Here is a 20,472-nt window from a genome sequence, read left to right as displayed (position 1 = left end):
GTTTATGTTTTATTGTACTTTAATTGTTCTTTTGTAATTACAGATCTAATATTTGTTCAGAATACTTGATATTTAAAAAAAATCGTATAACATCAAAACCATTCGACCCATTAATACATTTATGAGATCGTTTAAATCGCGTGGCATTTCGTTTAAGAAACTTCATACGCGTCCAAACATAAGTTGCTTTACGTACTTGATGTATGGATAACTGTTTGAAAAAGTGAACTTAAAAATTGAATTAAAATTATTGTGGATGGGATGGAATGGCTCTGAAAGGTGAAGAACGGGCCAATCAAGAAAATATTTTTAACGTGTCTATAAGATATTTGAGCTGAAAACAAACAGCTTTAATCCAGAACTCAAAGTTTGCTCCTGGCCCCTTCTGGGTCTCCGCTCCTGTACCTTTCTGTGGCATGGAATTGATTGAACTGCCGGTGCTTCACAGGTGCACACTCTCTGTTTAATATTTGTAGTGGACACATTGCTATAGACCTACACACATTTCTACTTTCAATTGAAAGTACAATTCTGTAGATTTTAATACGTCATATCGAATGATGGGGAACTGAATTACTATGTGGAGGAACTGAATCAAATTCTTAGTGAAAAAACATTATATTTCCTATAATGAAAAGAATTACGAAGTAGGTGTACCAAATAATTTATTATTTCGAAATTCTCACATAATACTTCAAACTTCCTTTTTAATCTTCCGAAATTCCGGATTAAGATTTCGCAGAGAATAATTCTTTTGTATATGTTTTTCATGATTCTAGGTTAATAATTTTGAAATTCCTGAGCGATTATTTTGATAGCTGCCAGTATATAAGGTATTTAAAATCGCCGAGAACATGTTTCAAGTGCTTCGGTGATAATGTAAGCGCTGGAATGAAACATCCTATTTTTGGAGTGATATGTTTCGGGGTCGGAGTGTTATTTTTCTGGGGTCGGTGTTCATGTTACACAATGTTACTTAGGTTTGAAATTGCGGATTTCATAGTTATCAAAATATAGATCACTTCGGACTCTTTGCTGCTGCAGTCTACACCGATTCACTTCAAGAGCTGACCTAGAAGAAAAATTTGATTTGATCCGAATTTTGCTCTACGAATACCGTGATGTCTTCAGCGTGGACCGAAGAAAACGATGAACTAAGACGGATTGGCAGACGCATCTGCATGAACAAGAGATAATTTGCCGTTTTCGACTGTTTTGTGATCATTGTAGTGATTTTTTTAACGACACTGCTTTATGTTCTGCGAAAAAAAGGTAGTATTGCATACCGTGGGTGTTCCATTAATATTATTATAATTATCAATATATCATTTTGATGTATTTGATGATGCCGGATTCATTTTTCAAAGTCTCGTTGAAATATTTTTTGTGAGGGATGAGATATCTTGTCCTACGTTACTATTTTGAAATGATCAGTTATATATATCACAATTCGACTTCAATAATTTTAAAAAATCTAGTTCTCTTACTTTTGGAAGTGTCGGGTTCATGTTTTGAATTTGACATTTTAATATTGTTTTATTTTAATCGTTGTCGAATTCATTTTCTTTAGTTTGTGGTATTCATTCGTGAAGTTCGATGTTGTGTGCCGGGTGAAGTGTTTTCGAAATACAAAATTATATTTAAAAAAATTCGCATTTTAATGATTTCACGTTTATATTCCTCAAATAGCCAGAGTTATATTTTCCAATATGCAAAATAACATTTATTTGGATTACTGAATTAATATTTTGCTATGTGCCTGGTTAACATTTTCGTTGTGAGTTGTTGCTATTTTTTAAAGTTTCGGCTAGATATTTTTCATACTTTATGGTTGATACATTTCAGAGTTCCATGTTATATTTCAAAATTCCATGTTATATTGCTCGCAATTCGCAAGTCACATTTTTCAGAGCACCAATATGACATTTCTCGAAGTACCGGTTTGAAATTTTCAATCTACCAATTTCATATTTCGAAGTACCGCGTTCTTATGTTACTAATTGACGGATACAGTTAAAAATATTTAAAGTCACATTATTCTTAAGTGTGATGTCGTCATCTAATTCATTATGGTACTGATAAATTTATGAGTTTTTATTGTCAAAACCAGAAAAGGATGATTGTCACCACTTATATAGTTATCTTTTCCCACCATTTCGTTAGGAACAGCAATAAATTTCGCAGTAATGTATTAAATTAGATGATATCACCCTTAACAGAATTGCAACTTTCAATGTTTTTCCTCGGTAATCTTCAATTCTTTCGGTATATTTCAAATAACCTGCTCGGTGTTTCTTTATGTGTCACTGATACCAGTGCTATAGTGGTATTTTTCAAAACGAAGGGAGTTTTTTTTTTTTGAACTGTCAAAGTGATGTTTTCAGGTAGAGTTATAAGTTTGGGAGTGACGTAGTTATATTTTTCATTGCCTGTGTGGTAGTTCTAGTAGAAGCGTACTGAATTTCTTTGAAGTGCCGGAGTGAAATGTTTCACAGTGACTGACGTAAATTTTTCAAAGTACGTGAGAAATATCTTTGAATGCAGGACTCATATTTTCCACAGTGACTGAGCTACGTTTATCACAGAACGTGAGAAATATCTTCCAGAGAAGGAGTGACAAGTTCCAGATCCAGATCGATATATTTTTGTGCCGGAGTGACATTTCACAGTGCAAGATTATGATTTTTCTGAACCGGAGTGCCTTCTGCTGTTCTCTGTAGCCTTTTCAGTGCCAAAGTGATGGCTTTCAGTAAGCAGGCATATTCTTCAGTGCAGAAGTGATATGTTAATATCTCCGATTGATGTTTTGAAAATTCAGGAGTGATATCTTTAGATGCTTAATAGATACACTTGTGTCCATGCAGGAAGCCGTCTGACCGTGTGTGATTAATTTTACCCAACTCTCACATTCTTCTCGCAACTCTACCAAAAAAATATACACTTATGATAAATGTTATCATTTGCCTTTATTAATGTAAGTTCTCCATTTTAAGTGCATAATTTTTGTATACCTATATTATGGAAGTGTGGAAGGTACCGTGTGACACGAAATCTACTGGCCAAATGAGAGAAACAATATTTCCACCTTGGTTCTTGGGATCGCTGTCTTCATCCTTAACGCTATTCTGATCATGATCATTGTCGTGGCCCTTGTCGTTGGCCATATCTAGTCGTTATCGAGTCTTTGTCTTTGTCCTGGTGTTTACTGTCTTCGTCATTATTCTTATGGTAGCACTTGCTGTCTTCGTCATGTTTCTTATTGTCGCAGTTGTCTTTCCCGTGGTCCTTGTCTTCGTCGCGTTCCTTATCGTCTTTCATATGATGCTGTATTTGTCTTCCAAAATTGTCTTATTTCCCATTCTGCAAAATAGTTTTATGTCGCACGGTATTAAATCTAGACTTCATTGTAAAGACAGTCCGGCCGATGACAGAGTTACTCAATATTTCTTGCATCAAGGGACAAGAAAACATATCATTTGAGGTGACATGTACATATTCTAAAGTCTTTTCAAATAGAAGTTAGCGATCGTGCAAGTTTCCCATGTAGGAACGTCTTCCTGCATGGCACGACTATATGTTTCTATACCGGAGTGATCTTTTGGTACCGGAGTGATCTTTTAGTGTGATACTAATTTTTATGTTCCGAACAAATCTTTGAGTGCCGGCATATAAATTTCAGACAAAATGCCTGTGTTATATTTGCAAATTTCCGCGTTCGTAATTTTATTGTACCGAAGTGATATTTTTCGTAGTGCCGAATGTTTCGAAATCCCATGTGTTAGACGGAAATAAGAATAAGTCCAACGCAGCACATGTGTGTCGTAAAAGGCGACTAAAAAGGGTAACCAGGGCCTGGAGGTATAATTGGGACACCCGTGATCCCAAGACGATATAAGTACTTGCAGACCATGTGTTCCATCAAACAATGTCTCCACTACAGGACTAAGAACCCATTTGGAGTACAGCAAAATGAGGAAAGAAGAGAATTTCCCGGATTTTAAGCAGGACTGAATATTATACCCACTAGCGAAGAAGGCACTGAAATGGTTTGTTCCATGTAACAAGAATGGATAACCAACGAATCCTAAACTCATAAAGGCTACATCACCAGAAAAAAAAATAGGAAGACGAAGACTAGAGTGGAAGAACTTTATTTAGAAGCTGGCCAGGAGTAAGGTGAAGATCTTTGCAGGAATGAAACAGAATACCAAATGTAGGATGGAGTTTCGAATGTGACTGAAAAAACAAAGATTTGACGGCTAATGGAATGGAAAGTATGACATTAAAACTGCAGAATTGCTATTCATGAAGCTCCGAGTTGGTTCTTTTGAAAAAACCGAGTTAATAATAGGCAAAATTATGCTTTGCAAGGAGAGGAAGTGATACCTTGGCAATAGCGCTTTTGGAGTACTACGAAATGCAGAATTCACATTTTCTAAGAGTGTACGTAATTTTCGAAGTTCTGATAAATTTTTGGAAGTGCCGAAGTGAAATATTTCAACATTCTGAAGCGATATCTTTCATAATACCGAGTAGATATTTCCAATAGTACGGAATTGATATTTTTATAGTGTCAAATGAACATTTAAAATGTTGAACTGTTATTCTTGACAGGACCGATTTGACACACGTGAAAGTGCTAAATTAATATTCCTGAAATCTGCGAATTGATATTCTCTGATGTTCCTAAATTACTTTCTTGACATTCATATTTGACAGTCTTTTAGTCGCATATTGGTGTTCTTGTACTGTATTTTAGTAATATTCATTTCGATGTTGAAGCAAGGTTGTATATTTCCATGATATGTTTTAAGTTATTACAAGCGCTACATTAATATCTAGAAAATTTGCCGGTATTTATTTTACACTACCAGGTTCATGTTTCAGTGTCCGTCTGTTTATCAATTTGCAAAATGGTGATTTATTATTTTGTTCGAGCAGAGTCGATTACTTGCGATTTAGTGGAAATATATTACGAATATCCGGAATAATGTTATCCGATTCACCATATAATCGTTTCTCCAAATTCAGGATTATTATTCCGAGGTGACGAATTGATCTGTAGAAGTGCGGAATTAATTTTTTAATGTCCATAATTGATACGCTGAGGAATCGTTTTAATATGCTCAAAACGGTATTGATATTTGGACGAGCAGAATGAATGTTTCGGTGAATATAATTGCTTCCTTTCGATAAAGAGCATCAGTAATTGCAAAGTCGAAAATATATTAGTTCATACCAAATTATTATTTAGAAATCCCGAAGAAATATTTCAAATAATTGTCCATTAATATTTTGAAGTGCCTGTCGTATCGTATTTTTGTAGAGTTAAATTAGAGTTGATTTATTAGCTGGTTAATTGAAATCATTATAATGGAAAAAGGAGTCAAATTTAGGATAGAAAAATAAATTTCAGAGGAAAGTAGAATTGGGAGAGAAATACAAGACTGCTATTTTCACCTACATTTCCAAACAGGATTTAGCGAAGGACTTTTTTCAGAACATGGGAGGGGTGATAGTACAACGAAGAAAAAATAATTGCGTATATTTATATTTACGTAACGAACTGGGTTGCGAGGAAAAAGTCACTAATACAAGGACAGCCTGGAAAGCAGTGTATTCCTGTGTGCGTATTCATAAGAAATCTGACCGAAGGTATTTTGGGGTCCGTAGAGACAAAACCAAATCGATTCAATAGAAAGTGTCAAACGCAGGGCAGCAGAAATGTCAAAATGAGAAAGGGACATGGTGAAGAGATACTGAAAGACTTAGGGTTGGTATTTATCACGACGAAAAACCAGATTGACTGCATTGTTTAAGGCACAAATAGGACACGAAGCATGGACCGACATCAATGGTAGATTAGTGACACCATCATACTTAGACAGGGCTGATCATATCAGGAAGTTTACGTGCAGAAAATACAGAACGGACGTGACAAATTATTCTTTTGTTAACCGCATAATAGTAGACTGGAACAGTTTACCTGCGGCAATCTTTCTGGGTAGTCCACTCAAAATGAATACTTTTTAGGAAGGATTGAGAAGATTGGACTGAAAATTAATTGTAGTTGCAATGTAATTATCTGAGCTACGTCATGCAATTTGTCCCGCGCCGTGGCGTCGTGGTGTAAGGCATCCTGTCTAGGACTCGCGTTACGGAATGTGTGCTGGTTTGAGTCCTCCTGGGGGAAAAGATCTTCTCATGAAATTTCGGCCAGTGTATGGGACCGGTGCCAACCCAACATCGTGATGCACTTGGGGAGTTACAATATGTAGCGAAATCCGGTTACGCAAGCTAGCTATAACGTGTGGGGGCTCATCGTGCTAACCACACGATACTTCCATTCTGGTTGGATGATCGTCCACTTCTCCTTCGGCATGTGCCCGTGAGGCCAGCAGCCGGCTTGTCGGTCTTGACCCTTCATTGGCTGTAGCGCCACGGATGTCGTGTAAGTAATCAAGTTGATAATATGCAAATAATTACGGTGACTTGTGTTTACTAGCAGTTGCGAGCGTCGTTAAATAAACCATAATTTTGTCTTTGTAATTACTTAAGTCGATAATAGTTGGGTTTACTAGTAGTACTTATGAGTTAGCTGTACTTTTACCTATAGCAGGCGTTATTATAGCATAGTTCTTACTTATAGTGCTAGATTTATTGCATTAATCCTTTGTGTTAGATTTAAATTTACGTTTTCTTCAACTTTTTATTACTATAATTATTTTAATGTTATTCTTGTAATTATTGTAATGGTATAGTTTATTATATATCACTGCCACACGTTGTATGTCCAATTGTTGTCTTTTCATACATACATACATACATACATACATACATACATACATACATACATACATACATACATACATACATACATACATACATACATGAGATTTGCTGTTAGAGTATGGTGTTCTTAGTAGAAGTACGGGCAATACTAAGGGGTAGGCCTAAGCTATTGGAGCTAAAATGACAGTTGTGACCAGTATGGAATGGAAATAAATTCGAAGAGGAGGATGACCATGTTTATCGGAGATGAAATAAAGAAGGTAAATGCTCAAATTCTAAATAAGGAAGTGGAAAAAGTGAACAGCATGAAATACTTGGAGTGATGTGAAGAGAAACGCATAGAAGCATTTCAAATGTGGATATGGACAGGAATGTAGCGTGTGAAATGAATAAATAGACAGAATAACAAATGAAGCTGTGCTATAAAGATTGGGTGAAGAAGGAATAATATTGAAACTCGTGAGGAAAAGAAAAAGGATTTTATTGGCTCTCTGGCCAAGAAAAAACTGCCTACTGAAGGATGCGCTTGAAGGTATGGTGAACGGTAGGGAAGTTTGGGACAGAAGAAGATATCAGATGATAGACAATACTAAGATATGTGGACCATGAGATTTTTTACGGAATTCTGCAGCCATGCAGATGAAGGTGTCTAATTACTAACAAATAAATTATAAGACTTTTTAGTGGAATTCTGCAGTCATGCAGATGAAGCTATCTAATTACTAACAAATTAATTATAAGACTTTTTAGTGGAATTCTGCAGCCATGCAGATGAAGCTATTTAATTACTAACAAATTAATTATAAGACTTTTTAGTGGAATTCTGCAGCCATGCAGATGAAGCTAGCTAATTACTAACAAATTAATTATAAGGCTTTTTGGTGGAATTCTGCTGCCATGCAGATGAAGGTAGCTAATTACTAATAAATTAATTATAAGGCTTTTAGTGGAATTCTGCAGCCATGCAGATGAAGGTAGCTAATTACTAACAAATTAATTATAAGGCTTTTTGGTGGAATTCTGCTGCCATGCAGATGAAGGTAGCTAATTACTAACAAATTAATTATAAGGCTTTTAGTGGAATTCTGGAGCCATGCAGATGAAGCTAGCTAATTACTAACAAATTAATTATAAGGCTTTTTGGTGGAATTCTGCTGCCATGCAGATGAAGGTATCTAATTACTAACAAATTAATTATAAGGCTTTTAGTGGAATTCTGCAGCCATGCAGATGAAGCTAGCTAATTACTGACAAATTAATTATAAGGCTTTTTGGTGGAATTCTGCAGACATGCAGATGAAGCTTGTTAATTACTAACAAATTATTTATAAGGCTCTTAGTGGAATTCTGCAGCCATGCAGATGAATCTAACTAATTACTAACAAATTAATTATAATGCTTTTTGGTGGAATTCTGCAGCCATGCAGATGAAGCTAGCTAATTACTAACAAATTAATTATAAGGCTTTTAGTGGAATTCTGCAGCCATTTGTTCACAAGTATTACGAGGAAAACGGTTGTATAACAAAACGGCATTATACTACATGTTACTGATGAAACGTTAAAAAGTTAGGTGTTATCATCATCATCATCATCATCATCATCATCATCATCAACTCTGTAGGCTATATAAACAGACGACATCCCGGCTGGTTTCTTTCAGGAAATGCTACGATGCACATGACTTCTTAAAATATAAAAACAAATGAGGACGGATCCGACAACATGTTAAGTATCGACTGTACATTCCATTTGATCACTGTTGTACTACAAGCATAACCTGGATCATGAATGAACAAATGAAGCTCTTTAGGCAACGACTGCATTGCGGGTGGCATCTCGCGACTCCCGTGAGGGGCAATGTTGCAATTTTTGTTATAGTTTTTCTCGAGTGGTATGCGAAAATAGGTTCATGTTAGAAATGTTGCGAAGATAAAAAAAGAAGAGGAAAGAAAGGGCAGACGAAGAAAAATAAAGAAATTAATTAGATGAGAAGAATTGAAAAAAACATGAAGAACAGATATGAAGAAGAAATAGAGATTAAAGGGCAGGGGAAAGAAGAGTGAAGAAGATCAATGCAGAAATATAAAAGTAATTCAGAAGAAAAACCGTGAATTGGGAAGGTGAGGAGTTGGACTAGAAGGAAGAGCGCGCGGAAGGTCTTGGGTTTTGCTCGGTGTATCGTATTCTGCAGTAATTCCCATTTCCCGGTCTGTAAGCGATCGCAGCTTTCCATTAGAGGGACGCCGCATAGCGGACAACTCTGAAACTAACACCCACGTATCATCGTTGGTGCTGGAATGGAGTCAGAAGGCTTCAATTCCTCTGACGTCATCTGTCTTATTTGTGTGTTTATTAAGAAGGCGGTCCATTCATTGTAAACTTCACTCTTCCAGTGAATCTATTCGCGATTGTTTGATATATTTGTCGCCACTTAAATGACACATTTTATATGCTTTACTGAGTATAAGCAATATTTTACTAGAATTAACGTGCTTAATTGAGGAGTAAGGTTTGTTTAAGGATTAAAAAGTCTTCACTTTTATTATTAATGATTATGATCTACTACTACTACTACTACTACTACTACTACTACTACTACTACTACTAATAATGATAATAATAATAATAATAATAATAATAATAATAATTATTATTATTATTATTATTATTATTATTATTATTATTATTATTATTACGAAATAGGGCATATCCTGCGCCCACGCATTGTCCCCAGGTCGCCGAAGGGCCCGGACGCAGACTCTTGACATTTAATGGGCCCGACATCATTCCGCTGCTCCCTAGTTATTTCGATAAGATCAAACATTTTAATCCCCGGTAAAGAAATCAAAGGCAACAGAGCATGTTATACTTCCTCGTTACTGGTGACGATGTGGGCTTCTGCAGTTAAGGTCCGTCGTTCTGGTTTTATCAAAAAGGATAGTAATATCTTTTCCGGTCGGTAGTTTGTGCGTTTTAAGTTTGCTTTTTATATATTTCATCTTAATCTTGCTATATTTTTTAAGTGCTGTAGGTTCATAATCTCCATCTTTTGCCGAGTTGATAATATTGTGTTACTCATTGACATCTTTCAAAATGCCGAAATTATGTTGTTTGAAGCGTCGAAATTATATTCTGTATTCCAAAGTTCGTAAATTATATTTTGTATAGTGCATAGATTATATTTTCCAAAGTGCCAATATATATTCCTAATTGCAGAGATTATGTGTTGGAATGCGCCAAAATGTATATATTTCAGATTGACGAAGTAACATTTTTCAAAGTGCGGGAATAATACTTTCCAAGTGGATCCGAGAGGCTGTGGGTGCGAGTCACTTCTCAAGTATAGGTATTGTGTGCCCAAAATTTGTTGTTGTCTAGTCAACTGTCCGAAGACAGGTCTGAACCTCACAAGTGATACCAACAAGGCACTACTTATGAGGCAACTTGGCCTGGAGGTATGGGACAGGGTGGGGATTCCTTCCTCCCCTCTATTGTGTACATCACCGATCAGCGACATACCTATACATTTAGGAAAGGGAAGAAAGGAAAAGGAGTCGGGAAGAAAACAGTGGAATTTAAAAATATCGACATTAGAGGAAAAAAGGCCCGTGACCGGTAAAGTTTAAAATTAAAAGATGCAACTAAAAAAACTATAAAAATGGATTATATATGGTTGACATTTACCTTATAATAATTAAAATGATGATAATGGTAATAATTTAATAATAATGTTGATGTGCAGTTAATAATTACTATTATAAGGACTATAGTGTCCAATATCATTTTCTGTACACACTTCACCATAAAACTTCTCACTTCACACATAGTTTTCTGTTGCATCGCACCGTGTACGGTCTTCGATTGCTTAAATTAAGATGATGATGATAATAATAATAATAATAATAATAATAATAATAATAATAATCACAACAATAATAGTTATAATATTAATATTGATGATAATAATAATAACAGTAATAATATTAATAAGAATAATAATAAATAATGATAATAATAATAATAATAATAATAATACTTAGGAAAATAGTTAATACAATCGCTTTCATGCGTTAAAATAAACTACGTTGTAATAATTTGCTATTTGACTATTTTTTGCTTAATGTTAGTCGTAATTAAAACTACAACCTGTATATTTTAATACCTCAGACTGAATATATTAACTGTATTGCTACGTGAATTAAAATGTGATGAAAATGAACAGTAATAATAATAATCATATTCGTAATAAAAATTCTTGCAACACAATTACAAGACAGCATTAGTGGAAACTTGGGTAAAATTGAGTTAAGATATTGTTAAAACTTGAAGCAAATTGCTTGATAAATTAGAAGAAGTTAATTATAAGACTAGTTAGAGGAAATCTATAACAATGAAGATGAAGATAGCTAATTAGTAGCAATTAATTATAAAACTAGTTACAGGAAATCTATAACAATGAAGATGAAGATAGCTAATTAGTAGCAGTTAATTATAAGACTAGTTAGAGGAAATCTACAACAATGAAGAAGAAGATAGCTAATTAGTAGCAGTTAATTATAAGACTAGTTAGAGGAAATCTACAATAATAAAGATGAAGATAGCTAATTAGTAGCAGTTTAATTATGAGACAAGTTAGTGGAATACTGCAGCCATGCAGATGGAGCTAGCTAATTACTAATAAATAAATTAATAAACTAGTTATTGGAATACTGCAAACTTGGAGATGAAGCTAGCTAATTACTAATAAATAAATTAATAGACTAGTTATTGGAATACTGCAGCCATGCAGATGAAGCTAGCTAATTACTACTAAATTAATTACTAGACTAGTTAGTGGAGTACTGCAGCCATGCAGATGAAGCTAGCTAATTACTAATAAATTAATTACTAGACTAGTTAGTGGAGTACTGCAGCCATGCAGATGAAGCTAGCTAATTACTAATAAATAAATTAATAAACTAGTTATTGGAATACTGCAAACTTGGAGATGAAGCTAGCTAATTACTAATAAATAAATTAATAGACTAGTTATTGGAATACTGCAGCCATGCAGATGAAGCTAGCTAATTACTAATAAATTAATTACTAGACTAGTTAGTGGAGTACTGCAGCCATGCAGATGAAGCTAGCTAATTACTACTAAATTAATTACTAGACTAGTTAGTGGAGTACTGCAGCCATGCAGATGAAGCTAGCTAATTACTAATAAATTAATTACTAGACTAGTTAGTGGAGTACTGCAGCCATGCAGATGAAGCTAGCTAATACTAATAAATTAATTACTAGACTAGTTAGTGGAGTACTGCAGCCATGCAGATGAAGCTAGCTAATTACTAATAAATTAATTACTAGACCAGTTAGTGGAGTATTGCAGCCACGCAGATGAAGCTAGCTAATTACTAATAAATTAATTACTAGACTAGTTGGTGGGGTTCTGCAGCCATACAGATGAAGCTAGCTAATTACTAATAAATTAATTACTAGACTAGTTAGTGGAGTACTGCAGCCACGCAGATGAAGCTAGCTAATTACTAATAAATTACTTATTAGACTAGATAGTGGAGTACTGCAACCACGCAGTTGAAGCTAGCTAATTACTAATAAATTAATTATTAGACTAGTTAGTGGAGTACTGCAGCCATGCAAATGAAGCTAGCTAATTACTAACAAATTATTTATAAGGCTCTTAGTGGAATTCTGCAGCCATGCAGATGAATCTAACTAATTACTAACAAATTAATTATAATGCTTTCTGGTGGAATTCTGCAGCCATGCAGAAGAAGCTAGCTAATTACTAATAAATTAATTAATAGACTAGTTAGTGGAGTACTGCAACCACGCAGATGAAGCTAGCTAATTACCAATAAATTAATTATTAGACTAGTTAGTGGAGTACTGCGGCCATGCAGATGAAGCTAGCTAATTACTAATAAATTAATTACTAGACTAGTTAGTGGAGTACTGCAGCCATGCAGACGAAGCTAGCTAATTACTAATAAATTAATTACTAGACTAGTTAGTGGAGTACTGCATCCACGCAGGTGAAGCTAGTTAATTAGTAATAAATTAATTACTAGACTAGTTAGTGGAGTACTGCAGCCATGTAGATGAAACTAGCTGATTACTAATAAATTAATTACTAGACTAGTTAGTGGAGTACTGCAGCCATGCAGATGAAACTAGCTAATTACTAATAAATTAATTACTAGACTAGTTAGTGGAGTACTGCAACCATGCAGATGAAGCTAGCTAATTACTAATAAATTAATTACTAGACTAGTTAGTGGAGTACTGCAACCACGCAGTTGAAGCTAGCTAATTACTAATAAATTAATTACTAGACTAGTTAGTGGAGTACTGCAGCCATGTAGATGAAACTAGCTGATTACTAATAAATTAATTACTAGACTAGTTAGTGGAGTACTGCAGCCATGCAGATGAAACTAGCTAATTACTAATAAATTAATTACTAGACTAGTTAGTGGAGTACTGCAACCATGCAGATGAAGCTAGCTAATTACTAATAAATTAATTACTAGACTAGTTAGTGGAGTACTGCAACCACGCAGTTGAAGCTAGCTAATTACTAATAAATTAATTACTAGACTAGTTAGTGGAGTACTGCAGCCATGCAGATGAAGCTAGCTGATTACTAATAAATTAATTACTAGACTAGTTAGTGGAGTATTGCAGCCATGCAGATGAAGCTAGCTGATTACTAATAAATTAATTACTAGACTAGTTAGTGGAGTACTGCAGCCATGCAGATGAAGGTAGCTAATTACTAATAAATTAATTATTAGACTAATTAGTTGAGTACTGCAACCACGCAGATGAAGCTAGCTAATTACTAATAAATTAATTATTAGACTAGATAGTGGAGTACTGCAGGCACGCAGATGAAGCTAGCTAATTACTAATAAATTAATTATTAGACTAGATAGTGGAGTACTGCAACCACGCAGATGAAGCTAGCTAATTACTAATAAATTAATTATTAGACTCGTTAGTGGAGTACTGCAGCCATGCAGATGAAGCTAGCTAATTACTAACAAATTATTTATAAGGCTCTTAGTGGAATTCTGCAGCCATGCAGATGAATCTAACTAATTACTAACAAATTAATTATAATGCTTTTTGGTGGAATTCTACAGCCATGCAGAAGAAGCTAGCTAATTACTAATAAATTAATTAATAGACTAGTTAGTGGAGTACTGCAACCACGCAGATGAAGCTAGCTAATTACTAATAAATTAATTATTAGACTAGTTAGTGGAGTACTGCAGCCATGCAGATGAAGCTAGTTAATTACTAATAAATTAATTACTAGACTAGTTAGTGGAGTACTGCAGCCATGCAGATGAAGCTAGCTAATTACTAATAAATAAATTATTAGACTAGTTAGTGGAGTACTGCAACCACGCAGATGAACCTAGCTAATTACTAATAAATTAATTACTAGACTAGTTAGTGGAGTACTGCAGCCACGCAGATGAAGGTAGCTAATTACTAATAAATTAATTACTAGACTAGTTAGTGGAGTACTGCAGCCAAGCAGATGAAGCTAGCTAATTACTAATAAATTAATTACTAGACTAGTTAGTGGAGTACTGCAGCCATGCAGATGAAGCTAGCTGATTATTAATAAATTAATTACTAGACTAGTTAGTGGAGTACTGCAGCCATGCAGATGAAGCTAGCTAATTACTAATAAATTAATTAATAGACTAGTTAGTGGAGTACTGCAACCACGCAGATGAAGCTAGCTAATTACTAATAAATTAATTATTAGACTAGATAGTGGAGTACTGCAGTCACGCAGATGAAGCTAGCTAATTACAAATAAATTAATTATTAGACTAGATAGTGGAGTACTGCAACCACGCAGTTGAAGCTAGCTAATTACTAATAAATTAATTATTAGACTAGTTAGTGGAGTACTGCAGCCATGCAAATGAAGCTAGCTAATTACTAACAAATTATTTATAAGGCTCTTAGTGGAATTCTGCAGCCATGCAGATGAACCTAACTAATTACTAACAAATTAATTAGAATGCTTTCTGGTGGAATTCTGCAGCCATGCAGATGACGCTAGTTAATTACTCATAAATTAATTAATAGACTAGTTAGTGGAGTACTGCAACCACGCATATGAAGCTAGCTAATTACTAATAAATTAATTATTAGACTAGTTAGTGGAGTACTGCGGCCATGCAGATGAAGCTAGCTAATTACTAATAAATTAATTACTAGACTAGTTAGTGGAGTACTGCAGCCATGCAGATGAAGCTAGCTAATTACTAATAAATTAATTACTAGACTAGTTAGTGGAGTACTGCAGCCACGCAGATGAAGATAGATAATTACTAATAAATTAATTACTAGACTAGTTAGTGGAGTACTGCAGCCAAGCAGATGAAGCTAGCTAATTACTAATAAATTAATTACTAGACTAGTTAGTTGGAGTACTGCAGCCATTCATATGAAGCTAGCTAATTACTAATAAATTAATTACTAGACTTGTTAGTGGAGTACTGCAGCCACACAGATGAAGCTACCTAATTACTAATAAATTAATTTCTAGACTAGTTAGTGGAGTACTGCAACCATGCAGACGAAGCTAGCTAATTACTAATAAATTAATTACTAGACTAGTTAGTGGAGTACTGCATCCACGCAGGTGAAGCTAGTTAATTAGTAATAAATTAATTACTAGACTAGTTAGTGGAGTACTACAGCCATGCAGATGAAGCTAGCTAATTACTAATGAATTAATTACTAGACTAGTTAGTGGAGTACTGCAGCCATGCAGATGAAACTAGCTGATTACTAATAAATTAATTACTAGACTAGTTAGTGGAGTACTGCAGCCATGCAAATGAAACCAGCTAATTACTAATAAATTAATTACTAGACTAGTTAGTGGAGTACTGCAACCATGCAGATGAAGATAGCTAATTACTAATAAATTAATTACTAGACTAGTTAGTGGAGTACTGCAGCCACGCAGTTGAAGCTAGCTAATTACTAATAAATTAATTACTAGACTAGTTAGTGGAGTACTGCAATCATGCAAATGAAGCTAGCTAATTACTAATAAATTAATTAATAGACTAGTTAGTGGAGTACTGCAACCACGCAGATGAAACTAGCTAATTACTAATAAATTAATTATTAGACTAGTTAGTGGAGTACTGCAGCCATGCAGATGAAGCTAGCTAATTACTAATAAATTAATTACTAGACTAGTTAGTGGAGTACTGCAGCCATGCAGATGAAGCTAGCTAATTACTAATAAATTAATTAATAGACTAATTAGTTGAGTACTGCAACCACGCAGATGAAGCTAGCTAATTACTAATAAATTAATTATTAGACTAGATAGTGGAGTACTGCAGGCACGCAGATGAAGCTAGCTAATTACTAATAAATTAATTATTAGACTAGATAGTGGAGTACTGCAACCACGCAGATGAAGCTAGCTAATTACTAATAAATTAATTATTAGACTAGTTAGTGGAGTACTGCAGCCATGCAGATGAAGCTAGCTAATTACTAACAAATTATTTATAAGGCTCTTAGTGGAATTCTGCAGCCATGCAGATGAATCTAACTAATTACTAACAAATTAATTATAATGCTTTTTGGTGGAATTCTACAGCCATGCAGATGAAGCTAGCTAATTCCTAATAAATTAATTAATAGACTAGTTAGTGGAGTACTGCAACCACGCAGATGAAGCTAGCTAATTACTAATAAATTAATTATTAGACTAGTTAGTGGAGTACTGCAGCCATGCAGATGAAGCTAGCTAATTACTAATAAATTAATTACTAGACTAGTTAGTGGAGTACTGCAGCCATGCAGATGAAGCTAGCTTATTACTAATAAATTAATTACTAGACTAGATAGTGGAGTACTGCAACCACGCAGATGAAGCTAGCTAATTACTAATAAATTAATTACTAGACTAGATAGTGGAGTACTGCAGCCATGCAGATGAAGCTAGCTAATTACTAATATATTAATTACTAGACTAGTTAGTGGAGTACTGCAACCACGCAGATGAACCTAGCTAATCACTAATAAATTAATTACTAGACTAGTTAGTGGAGTACTGCAGCCACGCAGATGAAGCTAGCTAATTACTAATAAATTAATTACTAGACTAGTTAGTGTAGTACTGCAGCCATGCAGATGAAGCTAGCTAATTACTAATAAATTAATTACTAGACTAGTTAGTGGAGTGCTGCAGCCATGCAGATGAAGCTAGCTAATTACTAATAAATTAATTACCGGACTAGTTAGTGGAGTACTGAAGCCACGCAGATGAAGCTAGCTAATTACTAATAAATTAATTACTAGACTAGTTAGTGGGGTTCTGCAGCCATGCAGATGAAGATATCTAATTACTAATAAATTAATTACTAGACTAGATAGTGGAGTACTGCAACCACGCAGATGAAGCTAGCTAATTACTAATAAATTAATTACTAGACTAGTTAGTGGGGTTCTGCAGCCATGCAGAGGAAGATAGCTAATTACTAACAAATTAATTACTAGACTAGTTAGTGGAGTACTGCAGCCATGCAGATGAAGCTAGCTAATTACTAATAAATTAATTACTAGACTAGTTAGTGGAGTACTGCAGCCATGCAGATGAAGCTAGCTAATTAATATTAAATTAATTACTAGACTAGTTAGTGGAGTACTGCAGCCATGAAGATGAAGCTAGCTAATTACTAATAAATTAATTACTAGACTAGTTTGTGGAGTACTGCAGCCAAGCAGATGAAGCTAGCTAATTACTAATAAATTAATTACTAGACTAGTTAGTGGAGTACTGCAGCTATGCAGATGAAGCTAGCTAATTACTAATAAATTAATTACTAGACTAGATAGTGGAGTACTGCAGCCACGCAGATGAAGCTAGCTAATTACTAATAAATTAATTACTAGACTAGTTAGTGGAGTACTGCAACCATGGAGATGAAGCTAGCTAATTACTAATAAATTAATTACTAGACTAGTTAGTGGGGTTCTGCAGCCATGCAGATGAAGATAGCTAATTACTAATAAATTAATTACTAGACTAGTTAGTGGAGTACTGCAGCCATGCAGATGAAGCTAGCTAATTACTAAAAAAGTAATTAATAGACTAGTTAGTGGAGTACTGCAGCCATGCAGATGAAGCTAGCTAATTACTAATAAATTAATTACTAGACTAGTTAGTGGAGTACTGCAGCCATGCAGATGAAGCTAGCTGATTACTAATAAATTAATTACTAGACTAGTTAGTGGAGTACTGCAGCCATGCAGATGAAGCTAGCTGATTACTAATAAATTAATTAATAGACTAGTTAGTGGAGTACTGCAGCCATGCTGATGAAGCTAGCTAATTACTAATAAATTAATTACTAGACTAGTTAGTGGAGTACTGCAGCCATGCAGATGAAGCTAGCTGATTACTAATAAATTAATTACTAGTGTAGTTAGTGGAGTACTGCAGCCATGCAGATGAAGCTAGCTGATTACTAATAAATTAATTAATATTTTAGTTAGTGGAGTACTGCAGCCATGCAGATGAAGCTAGCTAATTACTAATAAATTAATTACTAGACTAGTTAGTGGAGTACTGCAGCCATGCAGATGAAGCTAGCTGATTACTAATAAATTAATTACTAGACTAGTTAATGGAGTACTGCAACCATGCAGATGAAGCCATCTAATTACAAATAAATTAATTACTAGACTAGTTAGTGGAGTACTGCAGCCATGCAGATGAAGCTAGCTAATTACTAATAAATTAATTACTAGACTAGTTAGTGGAGTACTGCAGCCATGCAGATAAAGCTAGCTAATTACTAATAAATTAATTACTAGACTAGTTAGTGGAGTACTGCAGCCATGCAGATGAAGCTAGCTAATTACTAATAAATTAATTACTAGACTAGTTAGTGGAGTACTGCAGACATTCATATGATGCTAGGTAATTACTATTAAATTAATTACTAGACCAGTTAGTAGCAGTTAATTAATTATAAGAATAGTTAGTGGAATTCTACAACAAATGAAGGTAAATATAGCTAATTAGTAGCAGTTAATTATAAGACTAGTTAAGTTAGTACTTCAACAATCCGTATGAAGCTAGCTAATTACTAATAAATAATTATAATAATAATAATAATAATAATAATAATAATAATTTATATATTTAATCTGGCAGATCTAAGGCCTTCTCTTCTGCCCAGCCAGACTCTAATTCTAATTTAATTCAATATTGCTTACATAGTTATTACAATAATATCTAGACCATAAAGCAACATGAAAGTGAATAATGAATTTGGGATAAGTAATATTAGTGTGGCAGAAATAAACATTGGTAGGAAATAGTTATAATAATAATAATAGCAATAACAATAATAGTAATAATAATAATAATAAAGGGATAATTTAGATATTTATCTGTGATATATATAACCATTAAACATTGAGAAACCTGGAACAGCTATTATTTTTAACAAGAATTGTTAGAAAAATAATTCGTTAGTCTATTCTTAAATTGGTTTGATGTCTGACAGTCCCCTCCTTGCCACATAGGGAGAGAGAGAGAGAAAAAGAATAATATTGAAACTGATATCAGAAATAGAAAAGTATATAGGCTTGCTCGCTGGCTAAGAAGAAACTGCTTAGTGAAGGATCCGCTGGAAGTAATTGTGAATGGGCCCAAATTTCGGGGCACACGAACGTGTCTATTTTGGGACAGCACTAAGAGACATGGAGCGTGACTAGGATGGAGGGTGAAAAATTGAAGAACGGAGAATATTGCATTTGGAGTGAAAGACCTGCCACAGGGGGACAGGCCATTATGATTGAAGTGTAAGTGAAAGGTTTTTGAAATGATATTGAATAATATTTCCAAGTGAATTAGGAAAGTGTTATAGTCACTGCAAAAGACCTATTTGGCAGTGAAGAGTCTGATAGTGATAGCGACATGTGTCACGGTGTGAGTGCAGTAATTGAAGTGGAGTAACATGAGTGTTGGGAATGATTATTTTCCAATGCCTTCTAATTTATAAGTTAGGAACCTTTGTGATTTGCCACTGCTGAAGTAATCTATTAAATTTTGATGTGCAAGATTAACGATTTGAACCGGCCGAAGGGACCTATTTCAGTGCCGGACTGATATGTTTCTATGCATAAGTGAATTTATCTAAGTGTGCGAAAGATATAGGCGACATCGGACTATTAGCGACAGCTACAGTGCCGAATTAAAACTTTAGGAATTGCCTGAGCAATATTTTCAGGGACAATTTTCAATTTCTTCAGTGACGGTGTGCCATTTCTCTGAGAAGGAACGACATTTTTGGGTGACATAGTGTCATTTATATGCGACGTGGTGACTTGCAGGGACAGAGCGTTATCTTTCAAGTTCCGATGCGCCATCTTTGAAGACACGGATCGCCATTTTTCAACGGATGGTGTGCCCTCCATGTTTATTTAGTAAGTCTATGGTGCCCTCTTTCAAGAGTCAGAGCGCCATCATTGAAGAGATAGGACGCCATCTTTGAACAGACGAAGTGCCATCTTCAAAGAGATGGAGCGCCAACTTTCAACAGACTGATGGCATCTTTCAAGAGACGGAACACCATCTTTGAAGAGAGCAACAGTTTTGAAG

The sequence above is a fragment of the Periplaneta americana genome, chromosome 16, assembly GCF_040183065.1.
Source record: "Periplaneta americana isolate PAMFEO1 chromosome 16, P.americana_PAMFEO1_priV1, whole genome shotgun sequence".
Classification (NCBI taxonomy): Eukaryota; Metazoa; Arthropoda; class Insecta; order Blattodea; family Blattidae; genus Periplaneta; species Periplaneta americana.
Note: the sequence above shows the minus strand (reverse complement) of the source record.